Source organism: Stegostoma tigrinum, chromosome 31, assembly GCF_030684315.1.
Source record: "Stegostoma tigrinum isolate sSteTig4 chromosome 31, sSteTig4.hap1, whole genome shotgun sequence".
Lineage (NCBI taxonomy): Eukaryota > Metazoa > Chordata > Chondrichthyes > Orectolobiformes > Stegostomatidae > Stegostoma > Stegostoma tigrinum.
This window is the reverse complement of record NC_081384.1, coordinates 20,021,465-20,041,936: the sequence shown is the minus strand read 5'-3', so window position 1 is coordinate 20,041,936 and position 20,472 is coordinate 20,021,465. Positions and strand designations below refer to the sequence as shown.

At 39.0% G+C, this 20,472-nt stretch overlaps 1 protein-coding gene across 15 annotated transcripts in view; it reads left to right on the top strand.

Moving 5' to 3' along the window:
- Nucleotides 1-20,472, top strand: part of hdac5 (histone deacetylase 5) — a 316,103-nt gene that overhangs the window by 135,093 nt on the left and 160,538 nt on the right. The window contains exon 1 of one of the 15 annotated variants that reach the window (XM_059638861.1): nucleotides 17,421-17,520. The exons of the other annotated variants lie outside the window; for them this stretch is intronic. The gene's annotated coding sequence lies outside the window, so the exon portion shown is untranslated. Of the gene's footprint in view, nucleotides 1-17,420; nucleotides 17,521-20,472 lie in introns of those variants that run through there. 15 annotated transcript variants of the gene reach the window in all.

Below are 20,472 nucleotides of genomic sequence, written 5' to 3'. Positions count from 1 at the left end.
AAGACATTTCCGAAATGACTGCCAGACTACTCGGACCCCTTGGCATCAGGGTAGCCCACAAACCCACCAACACACTAAAACAGCAGCTAATGAACTTAAAAGACCCTATACAGACAACAAATAAAACAAATGTCATCTACAAAATACCTTGCAAGAACTGTGACAAACACTACATTGGACAAACTGGCAGAAAGCTAGCCACCAGGATACATGAACATCAACTAGCCACAAAACGACATGACCCACTATCACTCGTATCCTTACATACAGATAAGGAAGGACAACACATCCATCCTAGGACAAGCCAGAGACATGCACGAGAATTCCTAGAAACATGGCATTCCAACTGGAATTCCATGAACAAACACATTGACTTGAGCCAATCTACCATCCCCTGAGAAAAAGAACAGGAAATGACTTCACCAACCCAAGGAAACCTAACCAGATAAATAGAAAGCGGGACATAACACCAGCGCTTCGTCGGAGGCTCACTGATGATGTTACCTAGAATGGTGACAAAACATCTGAAAACTAACCTTCCAGCTCAGCGAGCAAACTCACATCCAGAACCTCAACCTGAGCTACAAATCTTCTCAAAACTTGCTAGAAGCAATTTACATTACATGTCCAGTGACACTTCAGAACTCTCTCATTTCTATTCTATTTATTTGTTAATGTTAAATATCTAAAGTGAATATCCTAACTGTACACTACAGTGTAATCATGTCTCCTGATGTAAAACACTTGGCCCAATCAAATCAAATGTGGAAGAATTGCCCACTGGTCACCTCCTGTTTTCACGGAACATCACACTTTGACTCTACTAGGTACAAACATATTGAAAGGGCTCTTTGCCACTGGATTTTATCTTCTGCTGTGTGCCCTTCTCACACAGGCCTGTCCTCCAAGTCTGTAGAACCCCAAATACTTGAGATAAGCAAGTAGCTTCTCTGGATATGAATCTCTGCAATGGATAGCTTGGGAGACCTGTTGAGACTTGGTTTGCTGCGTGTTTTAAGATCATTATACAGTCTTCTACATTTAAATATCTTGTGGTTGGTTGTCTCGCCGAGCTGGTTTGTTGTTCTGCAAACATTTCAGTGCGCTGCTGGGTAATATCATTAGCGCAGTCTCGGATGAAGCTCTGCTGTGTTTTCCCACCTGGTATTTAAACTCTGGTGTCAGTTGAGTTGGATTACCTCACTTCTGGTTTTCCTTTGCACTGGCGTTTATATAGGGTCTAGCTCTATGTGTTTGTTAATTGCCTTCTTCGTGGAGAAACAGACCTCTCGGAATTCCTGCGCTTGTCTCTGTTTGCCGTGTCCTGGGTTTCCTGGTGTTGTCCCAATCGAACTGGTGGTTTTCGTTATCCATGTGGATGAAGATAGGTGAGTATTGGTTATGTCCTTTTGTTGCTAGTTGGTGTTCGTGTAATCTTGTGGCCAATTTTCTTCCTGTCTGTCCAATGTAGTGTTTGTTGCAAGGAATTTGCCTTGTATGTAATGTTGGTTCTGCCCATATTGGGTAACAGGTCTAAAAACCTTAGAGATTTAAATATCTTATTTGATTTTATGCAATAAACCTTAATTTAGTTGTTAAACAATATCAGCAGGCTTGGGTGAATATGTTTCAGTAACTACCTAACCAAAACATAAAACACATCCGTCAAGCCAGATTTCATTTCAGATCTGACTTGTCCAGTCACACTGTCAGCTAATATCTGCACATAAGTTTGTCTTGCTGTTACTGATGCTGCACCCAGACTTGACTTCCTAAGCTCATCAGCTATCGTGGATCGTTCTTGCTTATTTTCACCCATTAACGTAGTGTCAGCAGCATATCTGATGTTCTAGACAATGTGACCACCAGTACAGGCTACAAGAATTTTGGAAGAGCAGAGCTGACTTCTCTCCAGTCCTTTTCCTGTGATGTTGTAAAGTAGCATTGAAAAGTCTTTATGATTACTTGGTCAAAAATGAATGGCTCTTTGCTACCACCAAGTACAAGCATAATGCATTTTGCACTTGAGTGAAGTTCCTGATGAGCCTGATTAAATTATATCATACTCCAAGTTCACTTACAGTTTTTGATATGACCCACAGTTTCGTATTTTGCTTTTTGGCTACTTCTCGACTGGGCAGTACAACACCAGCATGGCATCAGTTATACTTTTGCCTGCAGTGAAACCAAGCTCTTCCTCGCCTGTTTCTGCTGTGATGTGATATGGGAACCTTTGATAATTTCTAAGAACACTTTGCAAAATGCTTCATCAGGCTAATTGTTCTGTGTGTTGAACAGTCTGTTGTGAACTTTTGGCAATGTCACTAGCTCTGAAAGTAGACAGTTATCTGGACAAATTCCATTTCTTATCAGCTTTGTTTCGTTATTTACACTGTTGTCCTGCTCCACCATTCAGAGTTTCAGCAGGAATGCCATCAGGCTTGCTTTCTTAAAAAGAATAAACACAGATCTAAAATCACTGCTGTGACCTTCTGATCACAGATTGAGGTAGGTCCAGGAAACCCCTGCGAAATAAATGAACAGACTGTATGACATTACCACTATCAAAAGACTTAGTGTCATGAAACTGTCATCTCTTGTTTAATTCTCACTTGTATGGTAAATTAACGTTTTAGGAGATGCAGGATGAAGTGTTCAGCTTAAAGGGCAATGGAACAAATTCAGGAATATAGAAATGTACTAGTCAACAGCTATTTTGAGCAGCAAAGCAGAGAGAAAAAGCAATATGAACTTACAACAACAAGGGCCATACGAACCCCTGTCTTCCAGTTTCAGGAACCAGCACCCAGTGAAGCACCAGGAAATCACCAAGCTTGCAAGGATATCAGCAAATGCCGCCACAACTCAGTTGGACTCAGAATCCTTGAATTGTGAAAATGATCTAAGAATGTTAAACTACAATTGCTTTTATCTTCCTGCCTATAATTGACAGCCTCCCCTTACTTCTGGTTAAACAATTGCTCATGTTTGTATTTGTGTTTATTGTTGTGTTTTTATTTTTTGGAGTGTTAGTGGGTAATAAAATTCCTTGTTTCATCCAAGTAAATCTTGTAGCTTGGCTCCTTCATTTTGATCTAATTCATGGGTTTTTAAACTGAGTTGTGACAGCTACATGTTAGAAAAGAAAGTTATTTATGGGCTTTGAGGAAGTCGTTGAACATAAAATATCAACTGTTTCTATCACCACAAATGCTACTGCTTATTATAGCATATTCAGCTTTTATTTTAGATTTTGACCATCCGTTGCACGTCACTTCTAATGAAGTTACTTCTTGTGACCAACCCGAGATGGGATTAAAAGGGGGAAGCCTATTTACCTCCACCTGCCTGATTATAAACAATGTTCAACGTCACAAATCAACACTTTTGCTTTGACCTCTTCGCCAGTTAAGAGACTTATACTTACTCATTCAGCTGGATACAGCACTGGGCCACCTCTTCCCCTTTCTGATCAACCTCATGTGATAATACTGTGCCTTTAATAGGTGTGTTCTGTGCGGTTTCTGTATGAAGGGTGTTGTCACAGTTGTGCCAAAATGTCTCATTTAAGTACGCAGTACTCCAGGTCTAAGCTCACCAACACCTTGCATTGTTGTAATAAGACTTCCCTGTTATTAAACTCCATTACTGCAGCAATTTAGGCTAAATTCCATTTGATTTCCTAAATGCTTACTGCACCTGCATGCTAACTATTAATGTTTCATTCATCTAGCACCTAGATCCTGCTATGCTGCAACTTTTTAAAAAATATTCTGCCTTCCTATAAAACTGCATGACTTCATGTTTTCCTACGTTAACCTCCATCTGCCAAATTTTTGGCCACTTTGATCAACCAGTCTGTATCCAGTTGTGGATTTCTGCCCTCAATCACAATGGGCCTTACTTCACAATATGCCTTCCCACCTGTTTTTTGTATCATCATCGAATATGGGTATGTTATAAAAACAGAAATTGCTGGATTAGCTCAACACGTGGTTCAGTGGTTAGCACTGCTACCTCAATGCCAGAGTATTGGGTTCGGTTTCATCCTTGGACGACTGTATGTGGAGTTTGCATGGTCTCCCTGTGTTTGCGTGGGTATCTGCTGGGTGCTCTGGTTTTCTCCCACAGTCCAAAGGTGTGCAAGCTAGGTAGATTAGTATGCTATATTTCCCAAGCTATTAATGGGTGTAGGTCGGTTAACTGTGGGAAATGCACGTTTACACGGTTGAGGTGAGTCAGAGCGGAATGCTCTTCAGAGGGGTTGGCGTGACCCATTGGGCTGAATGACCTGCTTCCATGATGTAGGGATTCTGTAGAATCCTGTGAAGGTCTGGCAGCATCTGTGAAGAGAAATCAGTTAATATTTTGGGTCCTGTGGCCCTTTGTCAGACTTGAGGAAGGATCACTGGATATGAAACGTTAACTCTGATTTCGCTTCACAGATGCTCCCAGACCTGCCTGAGCTTTTGCAAGAATTTCTGTTTTTGTTTCTGATTTACAGCATCCACAGTTCTTTTGGTTTTGTTTCGGGTATGTTATACTTGCTGCCTCCACCAAGTCATGGTAAATAATGGAGGTTCTTGGACTGATCATCGTGGCACTCCACTAGTTATATGTCTAACCTAAAAACGACCCCTGAATCATGACTCCCCTATTGTGTTAACGAATCTTCAGTTGATGTTGATGAATACGTCCCGGCACAGTGATCTCGCGCTCTCTCTCTCTCTCTCTCTCTCTCGCGCTCTCTCTCTCTCTCTCTCTCGCGCTCTCACTCTCTCTCTTCTTCCCCCCCCCCCCCCCAACCTCCGCCCCGCACGTGCACAGCAGCTCATGGTATAGGAGGCAACATAAGATTGGCTAGGAGGCAGAAAGAAAACAGATCTTCGTCAAATTGGTAGTATGAACCAAAGGGGTTTGGGTTGGAAATCTCAACTTACAACAAATTTTATCAGTGCATTGAAGAGGGCAACTAATATGTGATCGTTAGAGTTGCAGATGAGACACAGATAGGTAGAAAAGCATTTTGTGAAGATTAAGCAACTAAGATGCAATCTAATGCAGATAAAATGGATGTACAAAAATCTGGCAGTTGGAGTTTAAGGTAGGAAAATATGAAGTTGCTCACTTTAGCAGAAAGAATAAAGAAGTAGACTATAAATGGAGAACAGCTACAGAATTCTAAAGTGCAGAGTAATCTAGGTGTTATAGTACACAAGTTACAAGACAGAGTCATGCAGGTAACAAGCAAATCATTAAGATAAATAGAAAGCCATCCTTTATTATGAAAAAATTGAACATAAAACTGAGGGTGTTATGCTTCAGTTGAATGGTGAATTGGCAACAGCACATCTCAAATACTGTGTGTGCAATTTTCATCTCTTTACTTATGGGAGGATGTAAATGCGTTGGAGATAGTTTGGGACGATTTCCTGGATTGATGCCTGAAATAGATGAGTTGCCTTACCAGGCAAGATTCAACAAGGTGAGGCTTCTTTTCTCTAGAGTGTAGAAGAGTGAGGGTTGATTTGATTGAATTTTAAGTATTTAAGTTTTGACAAGGTGGACCGGGGGAGGATGTTTTTCTTGTGGGCTAGACCAGAACCAGGTGACACTATTTTAAAATTTGGAGACTGATGAAGTAAAAAGAATTTTGTCAGAGTTTAATGATTCAGAACTCTGTCTTTGGTGCTGAAGGTGGGATTTTGAAGATAGATTCTTGTTAGGCAAGAGAATCAAAAGCTATCAGATTGCTTGGAATATCGAATTCAGTGCACAAATAGATCAGCAGTGAGCTTTTCGAATTATGAAGCAGACTTGTAGTTCAGAATGGCCTACTACTAATTCATATGTTCATGTGGAATCAAACACTTGGAGTCTGACAATCACATGAATTAATACCTATTTCTTTTTTGTTATTCTTAATTGTAAAATTGGACTTCACAAACTGGGCTTGGGAGTCCTGTTTCCAAAGAGGGAGAAAGATAAAATACCCTAAGAAAGACCAGAGTTCATTTTACTTCTCTTCCTTTCCTGTGACAATTGTTATTTTAATACAGATAGATTATTGCCTGCTGTTTTGCTCCTGTAAAACTGATGATTACAGTTAACTGTGTAGTTTTTATTATGTGCCAGTTTGGATTCTCTATTGCATAAAAGCAATTCTGGCATTAACATGAATGAAAATCGTGGTTTGTTAGACTTTTACCAAATTGATAATGCTTCATACTTTTGTGGAGTGTGAAGTCATTTTGATATAGCTTTCCACCCCAGCAATTGTAATATAATTAACTAGCACAAAATAAACTAAATAATTTGTAGCAGTCTGCCATATTTAAACTTTTTTTTTCTGTTTAATGGATAACCTGCAGTACTACCTCATTCAATATTAACATGTAATCAGTATTTTTATGGAAGTGCCATGCAATCTAAAGGACCTTGTTAATTTTTGTTCCGTGGCTTAATATAGTTCTAAACAGACCTGCCACCGGAACTCGTGGTATACCAGCCCTCTTAAATTTTCTATAATTGCTTCCAGCTGCATAGTTGATGTGCAAAATGACAACTTTTAGATTAGTTTGTGAAACTGGTATAATGAATTATTATGTGCTCTGGAATCATCTGAGATTACTTGGGTAAATTCACTGCACCTAGTATTTCTTTTCAGTATTTGCCTGTTAGTGATATTAGTTGGAAAATGTCCCCACATTTAAGTCATTGGGCAGAAGACAGGTTCAGTATTCATAAACACTAAAGGTTTATTACATATCACTTAACAGCTTTTTACATTGCATCTGAAATGAATGATTGCTTTTGAGAGACACTAGGCTGAACTTAAGTACATTTTACCGCCAATGAAACTCACAGCACTTTACAAATCCATGACCACTTCCATCTCAAATGACAAGGGCAGCAAATACATGGGAACACAACCATCTGCATGTTGTTCTTCAAGCTATTCACCGCCCTGACTTGAAAACACATCGCTGGGCCACAGTCTTGGAACACCTTCCCGAATGGCACAGTATATCTACCAATAATACGTGGATTGCAGTGGTTTGATAAAACAGTAAATGCTGGCCTAGCCAGTGACATTCACATGCCGTGAATGAATGAAAAAAATTCCGCTACACCCAAGACTACATTGGAACAAAACTAGTTACTGCTTTATATTCTGATATGGATTTATCTTATGATGTCAGTTAACCATATGGGACAGTAACTGCCTTACACAACAAGGAACTTTTATGTTTAATGTGACTTGGAGTAATTGCAGTGTGCAGAGTCTTAGAATGATTGCTACACAACCTGACTTGACCATAGGACTAGAGAACTCATTTTTCTTAAAGGTTCCAGATTTATCACATTATTAAGCACTGAAGGTTTTTTAAGACACTTTACAGCACAGTATTTTGCTCTCAAAAAAGAATGGCAAATGTTAGTTTTGTCCTCCAGAAATTATGCCTGTGACAATGTATATGAAATGAGCAGGGATACCTTTCATCCACCTTGAGAAATAAATGTAGGTAAAATTCTGATACATATCACAATATGTAACTGCAAAATTCTTTTGCCCACAGTTATGCATTGATTGTTATTCTGTCAGTGGACAAATATACTGTAGTTCATTTATATATGAGTTATAGCAACTAATAGTCTGAGTTGTGTTGAATTTTGAATTCTAACATTTATAATTCTCAATCTGCATAACTTGTGGATGAAATAAGCAATAGAGGCCCATCTTAAATGAAAACTTGAACAGTAAGCCCTAAAACAAAAGCCAAGTACTTGACATGCTGATCTGAAATAAAAACAGGAAAGTGCTAGAGAAATTTGGGTTTGGTGGCATCTATTGAGAGAGAAACAGTTAATAATTTGAGTCTCTGTGACTCCTTCAGAACTGAAGGTGACTGAAAAAATGACATTCTTAATGCTTTTGACCGAGGGAAAGGAGGAGCATGTGGAACTGGCAGTGAGGGTGCTCAGAGAAAAAGACAAAGGGACCACTAATGCTTGGAGAGGATAATACAGTGGCAAAATGGTGCTGATAGTAGATGTGAACAGTAGAAAATAGGTCAGCTCTGCTATGAGTATTATGATCAGTGATAAGAAAGCCAAACCAAATTAGCTGTAGTGTTACTGGATTTGTAACATAGTGAAATTAAAATATTCAGTGGCCCTCAAAGTTTACTCAGTTGTTCAAAGCCACACTGTCTAAATAACAGATCTCTGGTACCAAGTTTGTAACTTAAAAACATTAACTGTTATTAATACTGTTACTTTAGCAAGATAAAGATAAACAGCAAGGTAATCTAATTAATGTCTTTCGTTTAAACTCAAGTCTTCTTTGATCATGGACCCACTACAGAGACTGACATGCAGTTACGGGATAAATTAAAAAGAGAAATAAAAGGACTAATTTGCCAGTCAAACAAATTCAAACAATGGATGCCAGGCCATCATGCAATTCTTGGATAATGAGTTGTTCACAGGCACAACTGGTAAATGTGTGCAATTTCAGGAGACATCCAGAATTAATTTGCCTATTACAGCCTGAGATCCTTTTGTCAGAACATTCTGTTTAACAAGACAGAGAATGAGAGGGAGTAAAAACACCAGTTCCAATGTTTTCAAAAATCACTCTGCACCTGCCAGTATTAGTCAGAACAAGTTTACTCCCTCCTCTTTTTATTTTTGAAAAACAATCTTATCTGTGCATGCCTGGTTGATCAGTTCTCCATTGATCAACTCAACATCCAAACAGCTGCCAGTCCTGAGCATGGCAATGCACTTGGTGCCAAATCATCCAGTGTTTCTTGGAGCACTAATTAAGTTACTTTACCTAGACTAGTCATTAACAGCAAGCATCTGTGTCTGTTCTGCTCACACAGCTGTTCAGAGTTCATCCAGCGGTAACTTCAGCTCACAGTTCCACCAAAAAACAGAGAAAAGAAGAAAGTAATGAATGTCCCCACAACTCCAAGACCACACAAGCATGACACTGCTGGGGAAAGAGGATATTAAAAAAATGGAGGACAGAGTGTTTATGATCTGACATTGTTGACCTCAAATATTGAATCCCAAAGGTTGTAAAATGCCCAAGTGGAAAATTAGGTACTATTTCTCCAGCTTGCATTAAGCTTTACTTGAGCACTGACACAGGCCTAGGTCAGAAATATTAACACAAGCAAGATGGTGCATTGAAATGGCAAACAATTGAAAGGTTGGGGTCATCCTTGCAGACAGAGGAGGTATTTTGCAAAGTCGGCACCTTGTCTCCTTTGGGCTTGCTAATGTTAAGAAGACCACATTCTGAACAGCGAATACAGTAGACCAGATTGAAACAAGTACAAGTAAACCCCTGCTTCACCTGAAAGATGTGTTTAGTGCCCTAGATGGTGAGGAGGCAGAAGGTAAAAGACAGAATGTTACATGTTCTGTGATTGCTTGGAAAGATGCTGCGAGGGGGGAGCTGAAGTGTTAGGAGTGGACCAAGTGCTGCAGAGTGAACAATCCTTTCTTACGAGGGAGGGGCGGAGAGGGGAAGATGTTCGTATCCTGCTGGAGATGTCACAAATGGCAGAAGATAACCTGTTGAATTCTCAGACTCATGAGATGGAGAGTGAGGACAAGGGTGCACCTTTCATTATTTTAGGAGGGAGGGAGGGAGTAAGTGAGGACAGAAGTGTGAGGAATGGGTCAGTCATGGTGATCTGTTGGGGAATAGGTGTGGTAGATCATTTAGGATGCAGTCCTTAATGTGTGGAAACGAAGAGATGTCATTGAAACAAATACAACAGGAATGGAGAAAGTCATGGGTGCTGGACCTGATAAGTTTCTCTAGTTTGTTTTTCATTATGTGCAATAAACCCTGTAGTCATTAAAGAATAATTGTTGCTAGCAAAGTTTCTTCATCATTTTATGCCTTCTGCACGAGAAATGATGGGTTGTTGAAAATCAAATATTTTCTTGTTGTTTGCACCAATCATTACCAAAACGAGCAAATAAGATTGAAATGAAATTGCATCTGCCTGTATTATTGCCAAAGTGAATCATCTTGATCCAATTCCATTATTTTTTATTCCACTATTTCGTGACACTTGAGCAGAAATTGACCCAATGTATTTTGTTAGGGCGCCTCATTGGTAGAAGGGGAAGACTTGTCCCCTCAATGTGGCTGTATCCGAAGGATAAGAACAGTAATTGCTGCTTCCTAATATTCATGTATGAAGAATTGCAATTCATGTAGCTTTTTTGACAGATTTATAGTTAGGCATTCATCTATTTCAGAGAAACAATCCAAAATTTACTGAATCTGTCTCTGAAAGAACTGAGTTAAGTTCAGTCAAGATGTTGTGACTATCCCAGAATATTGCATTATGCTGTGTGCTAATTGGGGGTTCCAATGCATAGGTTGTTAAAATATCATGAACAGATGTGGAAAATAATGAAAAAAGTTCATGGAATGCTGGCCTTTATGTATAGAGAACTGGAGTACAATGATACAGAAGTTACACTTGGACCTTACTTGGAGACCTGGGAACCACCTATTAGGAAGGATATATTGGCCTTGGAGGGAGTACAATGTCGGTTTACAAGAATGATGCCTGGACTTCAGGGGTTAAGTCGAGAGGAGAGATTGTGAAAATTAGGCCAACTTTTTTTAGTATCTAGCAGGAACTAACAGGGTTGATAAAAATAAGCTATTGGCATTGGCTGGGGATTCTAGAACTAAGGGGAAAAAATACACAGAATTAAGGCTAGATCATTCAGGAGAAATGTTACAAAGCACTTCTACATGCAAAGGATGGCAGACGTTTGGAACTCTGCTCCACAAATGGCAGTGGATGGTGGATCAGTTATTAATTTTAAGTCTGAAATAGATGAATTTTTAATTAACCAAAACTATTAAGGAATATGGGCCAAAGGGAGGTATATGGAGTTAGGCCAAAGAACAGCCGTGATCTCATTGAATGGTGGAACAGGCTTGAGATTGAATAGCTAACTCCTGTTCCTCTGTCCTTAATTATCCTTAAGACTGCTACATCTAAAATTAATTTATCAATTAATCTAGGGGCAAGTTACCCCAGATGCTTGTTTCAGTACAATCAATTAATATTTTATTGTTTGTAAAATGTAAAGTATTTTAACAGAGAGTTCTTTGTATTTGTCTGAATTTTATATTGCAACATTTTACTTCACTGCTGCCTTTGTTTTAAATTCTTAATATTTTGTAGTCTGCACTGTTTGAACAATTATTGTCCTCAGAAACAACATTTTCAGGTTATGCTACAAAGAATGCATGATGCTTGGATATTATGGACTGATTTCAAATTTGAAATGAGATACCCATGTGGGTACAGTGTTATGTATATTATACAAATTAACAGACGCACTGGTGCTTAATTTTTATACTCTCTCCTCCCCCCCAATCAGTGGTCATAGTTATACAGCAAGGAAATAGACTCTTCAGTCCAACTCATCCATGCCAAACAGATGTCCTGAATTGATGTAGTCCCATTTGTCAACATTTGCCGCATATCCCTCTTAAACCCTTCCTGAATTACTACATGAATAGATACCTTTTCAATGTTATAATTATACTAGCTTCAGTCACCACCTCTGGCAGCTCATTCTATGCCTGCACCACCCTCTGCATGAAAATGTTGATCCTCAGCGCCCTCAAAATATTTCGCCTCTCACCTGAAACCTATGTTCTCTAGTTTTGAGCTCCCCTACCTTGGGAAAAAGACTTGGCTATTTACTCTTTCCATGCCCATCATGATTTTGTAAACCTCTGTAAGGTCACCCTCAGCCTCCAACACTCCAGGAGAAAAAGCTCTAGCCTATTCAGGTTCTTTCTATAAGCTCAAACCCTCCCAATCCCAGCAAGATGCTTGTAAATCTTTTATGAATGCTTTCAAGTTTAACAACATCTTTCCTATATCAGAGACCAGAATTGAATGCAGTATTCCAAATGCGGCCTCACCAATGTCCTGCACAGCCATAACATGACATCTCAACTCTTACTGAAGTCATTGTATCTAAAGTATTAAAACCAACTTTTCGTATGTCTTAGTTTTCTGGCTGCTGACCAGTGAAAATGATTTAAATGCTAGCAGTAAATTTTGGGATGCAACTTTATGCTGTAGGTATCTCAATTTCAACACACTCATGATTGTACCATTCATTTTATATGGCCTCTCCACGTATTTCCTCACATTACATTTCTTTACAATTAGCCACATGAAATAATTGCACAGAGGCAGTATCCCGTCACCAACTCACCCTTTATTTAGTTGTGCACAGTACACAAGCTGTGGCCAACCACCCCTGACTCAGTCAACCAAAAACAGAATTTGCTGGAAAAGCTCAGCAGGCCCGGCAGCATCTATGAAGAGAAATCTATTAACATGTTTGGTCTTGTGGAAATCCCCTGTTTATATTGGTCAGCCAGTGCTTCCTGATTGGCCCAGGTTAACAACCCCAGTTAAATAGTTCTGTCAGTAAGGTCCACCTGGTTCTAATCAATACATCCCTTCCTGTCTAAATCCAAGGATGTAGGCCTGGTCTTTCTTTTGTAGCTTTTCCTGCAACATTTTTGCCTCCGATCTGGTTCCTCTGATTTGAACTCTGATGTGGGTAGCATATACTGGACCATAGCCCATCTCTGAGGTTGAGGGGGCACCCGATTGAGGTCTGTAAAATCACGAGAGGTATAGACAGGCTGGATAGCAAGAAGCTTTTTCCTAGAGTGGGGGACTCAATTACTAGAGGTCACGATTTCAGTGTAAGACGGGAAAAGTTTAAGGGAGATATGTGTGGAAAGTTCTTTACACAGAGGGTGGTGGGTGCCTGGAGCACGTTGCCAGTGGAGGTGGTAGAGGCGGGCATGATAGCGTCATTTAAGATGTATCTAGACAGGTACATGAATGAGCAGGGAGCAGAGGGATACAGATCCTTGGAAAATAGGAGACAGGGTTGGATAGAGGATCTGGTTTGGCGCAGGCTTGGAGGACCAAAGAGCCTGTTCCTGTGCTGGAACATCTTGGAAATGGCGGAGTTGCATCCTGGTCAACATGTAAAGTGGCCTTGAGTGCTTTGATAGTTCCAAGCCTTTCCTGAAAAACTCCTGGGTAATTCACTAGGACTTCTGAGGCAGCCATTTTGTAACTGAAAAACGTTGAGCCAATCTAGGTGAATTTTTCTCAACCAGCTCCACCTCAATAGGCCTTTTACTACCGTCAGTGGTAACTACAGCAACTGCTTCTCATAGGTGACCAGAACCAAAGTTGTACTGTTAATCTGCAGTGATTCCCAGTGTATGTTCTCAGTCTGGCTGAGATTTTACCCAAACTTAAGGGTTGGAGTCCTGAGCAAATCTTGTTAAAGACACGTTCTGCAACCACATACATCTGCATTGTTATCAATCTACATGGGAATAAGGTGACCATTTAATCAAACATTAATTTTAGTTCTGATTTGGATGTTGCTAAGCAATTTATTTGTCTCAACTCCCATGTCGAGTGGCTTTCCAGGGTGTGCACTCTTCTGGCTACCAGTCTACAAGTTTTCTTAGACAAGTCAGCCTTGTAGGACTCCTTTGCCTTCTCAAGTCTGCATACCAGCAGCAACCACAATGGCTTGCCAGCCCAAATCCTGAAGAACTTTTTAGCCACTCGACAGAGGCTCAGCTTGGTTTTGGGGCTCTGCTGTGGACTGGCCTAGGGTCTTGCAGAGAATCTTCCACTTTTCTTTCTGGAATTTTGATGGATTAGGAAGGCGTGCCTTCCTTTCAACATTATGGTTACCTCTCCGTACCTTTCTGGCTCTGCACTCACCTTAAAATGCACTTGTTTAGTCAGCTTTTCTGATTTCCTCTTTGGCTTCAATTTTGATTATCTATGTTTAAAATTATATTACTTAATAAAAGCATTAATCTGTTTAGATTGTACAAACTATTAATAATTTCACATTCTCAATTTGGGCTGCACCTCCAATGCAGATAAAGATAAGATTACACTGCAGCACTACGTTTGTAAACCATGCCTATTTTAAAAAGAATTCTTCTAATATGATAGCATGCTTTTGTTTTTTGAGATCAAGTAATTTACTTCTATTACATAATGTTATGATAGAAAAGTTACTTGGAAATATGGTCGTTTTTCATATTGTTGGTTGAATGTACTGCCTTTTTGAATATTATCTTCATGATCATTGAGTTTGAATGTGTATTTTACTAAATATTAGAACCTTGGCTACCAGCAGATCAATCTAGAGTTAAAGTCATGTAGTATGTTTTATTAAAGTATAAAGTGAAGAATATTTCAACGTAACCTGAGAGCATAAAGCCGAGAGCACACTGGATATAATGTTGCTGACGTGGAACAAGGTATGTATGCCACGTTTGTTAGGTAATCTGGATAGAATTAATTACCTGTGAACAACTGACAGTTTAAAAACCAAAACAAGCAGGTATGTCCTTTTCTTTTCCCATAAGTGTTGTCTGCAACTTCCCTGGAGAAACTGTCAGTGCACGTTCTGAGGAATTAGCTAGCATAACACAACTGATGCAAATAACATTGAAACAACTTGAACTGCATTTATAAATCATACATATTCACAAAGAGTCCTTCTAATATGATAACATGCCTTTGTGTTGAGACCAGATAATTTACTGTGGCTAAACAGATGGATTACACCAGCCCTGATTCTGGCTCTGTTTGCATGTATTTGGGCCTTTGTAGAAGTGTTTACACCACTCCTTGCCTTTTGTGAAAATGATCTGCAAATGATACTCTGGTTTCATCCGTTGCGACAGTAACTGTTTCATTTTTGTATTCTTATTCCAGATATTTTCTCTTCTTTTCCAGCTATCTTGAGCAATTTTAACCTGACCAATGTCTTTAATAGAATATGGCAAGTCTAAAGACCAAAAAGAAAACCGCCATTGTGTTTTGGTTCATCGGTTATAACACATGTTTTTGCTTCATCTTTCTTAACTTCAAGAGAAACTAGAATAGGTTCTTTTCTCGGCTATTATCTAATATCTATATTGCCCTAACTTGAGCACCTATTACTGTTCTTTCATTATCATTGAGTCAAAGTCCTGGAACTTTCCATCTAACTGCACGGAGTACCTTCACCACATAGGCAGGCATCATTCAAGGAGGCAGTTCTTCACCACCTTCTGGAGTCTGTCTATAGAACATATAGAGTCGTAGAATCCCTACCATGTGGAAACAGGCCATTTGGCCCAACAAGTTCACACCACCCCTCCGAACAGCATCCCATCCAGACCCATCCCCATCCCCCTGCCCTTGCCCTGTAACCCTGCATTTCCCATATCTAATCCACCTAACCTGCGCATCTTTCGGTTTAAAAAGTTGATGTGTCAACGATGTCCACATCTGATGAATGAATACATTTTTTAAAAAGTGTAACCTAGCAAACCAATTTATCAGATGCTAAATTAAGAAATGAGCAATACAGATGAGTAATTGTTTTCAGTTGCTCTTGACTAAATCTGACTTACCATCAAACTTATTCTAATAAAGTATATAGTATGCTTCAATGGAATTGATAGAACAGAATTGTTTGGCCGCCTTTGTTGAAGTTATTTTGAAGCAACCTGTTCAGACATAGAGTGGCACACTTCCAGCGCAAGTGGAATTTGAATGTGGGTCATCTGGTTCAGAGGTAGAGATGATACCACTGCATCTCAAAGCCTTTGGCTACTTCTTGGAAGCTGCTTGTCACCAATGTCGTTTGCACTGTTTCATCAAACAAACAAACTGGGTTATTTTCTGCGTGTCACTCCATTGCTTCACCCTTGTGTGAACCTTGGTGGTAAAATGAGCCTGTAATATTCTACATCATTGAAGTGGTATTTAATTCCTATCACAGTTGCACCATAGGAACAGTATATTTCTCATGTTTGTAATCAGTGTAAGGACCTCCATTTTTTTTTCTTTATTCATTCACGGGATGGAGCCGAAGCTTTTAGGCGGCATTTATTGCCCATCCCACTTGCCTGGAGGGCATTTGAGAGTCAACCACTTTGCTGTGGGTCTGGAGTCACAAGTAGGCCAGGCCAGATAAGCGTGGCAGTTTCCTTCCCTGAAGGACATAAGTGAGCCGGATGGGTTTTTCTGACAATCTGCAATGGATTCATGGTTATCACTAAATCTTTAATTCTGGATATCTTTTATTGAATTCAGATTCCACCATCTGCAGTAGTGGGATTCAAACCCAGAACGTTATCTTGGTCTCTGGATTAACAGTCCGGCAATAATACCATTAGGCCATTGCCTCCCCTTGACTGGATTTGTCATTTTTGTTTTAAAACAAAAACACTTGAATATGTCTCTACTTAACGGGATCAATCACAAGCTTTAAACCATGTACTCTAACACCAGACATTACACAGTACATGTTCCAGGTGCTTATCATGCACAAGTTCCACATTGAGGTTTACATGGTTCTTTTTGAATGAGCATAATTCTTAAAACAAATTTATTCACAGCATCAAAATTGTACTTGAGCAAAGTTGACTAATTAACTTTGTGCTTTGCTCTGATTTCACAATTCTAAGTCTTCAGTAAGCTTATTGAACGAGTGTTCTTGATATCAGGAAACAACAAAAATGGTTACTGTCTTTGGCTATTAGGAATAAATGTAATCATATTTTGATCTTGCTGCCCAAGGAGTTGTGATAATTCTGCAGAGTTGATACTAAAACTAGGTCAAGAATTAGAGAATCCAAAATCTCATTGCTAATGTGTTGGAAGTAAAAATAAATTGTTGTACTCAAATGTTTATGCTGGCTTAACCACTAGACTTGATAATTCACCACTGTTCTCTTAGAAATCAATGAACATCTGGGATGGTGCTTTTCATTTACAGTATTGGAGTTCTCAGGGTAGTTCAGGGTGAGGGCTGATTGTGGATGAGTGGGGAATTTTAAGTGGTGGTCATTTTGGTGTCTGGTCTTGTGTTGTCTGGTCGCTAAATGGTTAATATTTTCATGTTAACTGTTAACTGAAATGTTAACAAATTACCAGCAGTTAATGTTCTGCACAGAAGCACCCACCATTAAAGCCCATGCGGCAGCGTGGATAGGAAATTTGACTAAGAGGCAGAGAACAGCAGTGAATTTTATTTTCTGATGGGAAAATCAAGTGTCCACTTGTGTGACCCATATTTGAGTATTAGGGCCACTGCTCTTTCAATATGTTCATGACATCAAGGGACTGGTGTTGGATTAGGGTGGACAAAGTCACAAGTCAGGTGATGAAGAGCTGCATTCCGAAAACTTGTGATTTTACATAAACCTGTTGGACTATCACCTGGTATCATGTGACTTCTGACTTTGATATGTTCATGACCTCAACAGCCTTGGGGTTTCATTTCTAAGTTTCCAAAGACTCAGAACAGTGAGAAGGATGAAAGCCAGTGAAATGGGCAACATGTGGCAGTTGACAAAAATATGAAGAGACACACTTGGAGAAGAAGACTGAGGTGATGTAACTGAACAATAACATATTGAAGCAGGTGCAGGAATAGATACCTCAGTGTTCACATACATAATTCTTTGAAAATGGCAGATCAAGTTGATAAAGCTATTAAAATGTTGAGATCTGTACCTTACGAAATGAAAACAAGTATGAAAGCAAGGAAGCTGGTTAAACTTCATTGGAGTATTATGTTCAATTCAGGGACCGCACTTTCAGAAGGAATTCACTTCTTTGAGGAGGGTTTAGGTAAATTTTAAAAAGAGGCATTCAAAATTGGAACATTTAATTGAGTTATTAAGGAAAAGCTCTTTGATATGCTCAGAGGATCAGTAACCAGAGGAGACAGACTTAAGTTAATTTTATGAACTACCTGTGGGGCGATGAGGTGTTCTCTTACATAACATAATAATTTGCACTGTCTGAAAACGTAACAGAAGTAAGATCTAAAGAAACTTTGAGAAGGGAATTGAATATATACTTGAAAAGTAAAGATTTTGCAAGCTTTGGACTAAGGACAGGGGAATGGGACTAATTTGATGGTTTTTCATAATAGGTGCCTATTGTGTGGTGTGATTATATGATATACCTTGTTGTAAGAAGTTGATTTTGTAATGTAATTTTGTTAGAAACCAACTCTCCCCTTCTTAAAAAAAGTTGGTTTCATTGGTTTAAAAAAAGGTATTTTTTCATAATGTCTATTCTTACATAATGGTTGCCAAGAAAATAATGTGTTTTGCAGATAATTGATGCCAGGTGCTGTGGTACAGGTTACATGTTTTCTTTTTCTTGGCCACAGTGTCTAAATTGACTTTACTGACATTTCATTCTTTAGCTGCTTTACGTCTTGTTATTTATGATTAAAATCAAATTTTCTTATTCCTCCTTCTGATAACTCTGGTATAGTTACATAAATATTGATAGCTTTTTGCTACTTTATTTACATAGCTATTCAATATGAAAGTGATATATAAGGTTTCTGGAGAACATTGCAGTAAAGTTGCACCTTGTCATCGCAACATCGATACATGTATTTTGGACAGAAGTCAATGGACATCATAATTAAGGGACAGGTTTGGGCTTGAGATTTTCTCAAGGACTGCTTTTTGACTTTATGAACTATGTTTTTTGGGGTACTTTCTTGATTCTCACTAATGCATTTTTTTTAGACCATGCAGTCACACTAGTATCTTCTGCACTTGTATGAATTCCTGTGATATTTAGATTTGCACAGAGCAGAATTAAAGGAATTTTTTAGGATCCTCAATAATTAACTCTCTATTAAACATTAAAGCCCCAACACAAGAAAAACATTAATTTCTTAGACACAGTACAATGTCAGTTTAAATTGGTACAAGTCAAAAGGCATAAATTTGCAAAATATTTTTGTTTCAAAATAACTAATGCACTCTTCAACTCAAAAAAAAGTCATCACCCAAACACAGCTTCTGGGTGCCTGTAGCACGTGGACTGTTGTGGTACAAGGCAGCTTACCAGGAACTTCTTGAGGGTACCTAGGGCACGTAGTTAATACTGGGCTAGCCAACAACGCTCACATCCCAGAACTGAATTTTAAAAATCTATTTCCATTACTTGTGCGTAAAGCTGGATTGTTTTAACTTGGCATTTACCACTCTTTCAAGTGCATTTCAGGCCTCAAACTCAGATTTAAATTTGACAATTAGCACAGTGATTATTACAGTAGCAACCACTAGATTCTTAGCATATTGTAGTTCCTGAATATATACAGATGTAAATTAGAGATTCCATATTGATTTGCAAGGAATTCATCTCTTCAATGACATCAAATTTTTTCCAGGTTTTAAGTAACTGGGCAATCGTTTATTCATGGTTTCAAAACTGTTCTGTTTCTCCTTGTAGTCTCTTTGTATTTACAAGGTTGGTTTAGTTCAGTTTCAGGTCAGTGGTAACCCACAAGATTTTGTAATGGGTGACTGATTATCAGTGTTAACACCATTGCATGTCGAAGGATGATGGTTACATTCTTTCTTACTGGAGATGGTTATTGCCCAGTATTTGTGTGGTGTGAATGTTACATGTCACTTTTCAGTCCAAACCAAGATATTGCCCATTCTTGCAGCATTTGGACATGGACAATGTAAGTATCTTATGAGGCATGTAAGAATAATAGGGTAGTTATGGTAGGGGATTTTAACTTTACAAATATAGACTGCAACAGTTTTAAGGGATCAGATGTAGAGTAATTTGTTGACTGTGTACAAGAAAATTTCCTTATTCAGTATGTGGGTATACCTTCTAGAGAAGGGTGCAAACCTTGATCTACTCTTTGGAAATAAGGCAGGGCACGTGACTGAGGTGTCAGTGGGAGAGCACTTTGGAGCAAGTGGCCATAATTCTGTTAATTTTTTAAATAGTTGTAGAAGAGGATAAACCTGATCAAAATATTTTTGTTCTAAATTGGAGGAAGGCCAATTTTGACAGTATTCAGCAAGAACTTTCAAAGGTCGAGTGGAAGGGAGGGGGAGTGGATATTCACAGGTAAAGGGACAGCTGGAAGGTGGGAAGTCTTCAAAAATGAGATAAAGTCCAGGCACAGTATGTTCCTGTTGGGGTGAAGGACAAGGCGGGTAGATGTAGGGAATGTTGGATGACTAGAGAAATTGAGGTTTTAGTGAAGAAAAAGAGGCATATGTCAGGTAGGGACAGCCGAGATCGAGTGAACACCTAGAGGAGTAGAAGGGTAGTAGGCATATACTTAAGTGGTCATGAGCTATCTTTAGATTTTCCTTAACCCTATTTGCCAAAGGGTTTCTACAAATACGCTAAGGACAAAAGGGTAATGAGGGATCCTTTAAAGATCAGTAAGCCAACCTGGGTGTGGGATCACAGGAGATGGATGAGATACTAAACAAGTGTTTTGCGTCAGTGTTTACCATGAAGAAGAATACGAAAGCTTGAGAAATTGGGGAAATGAAAA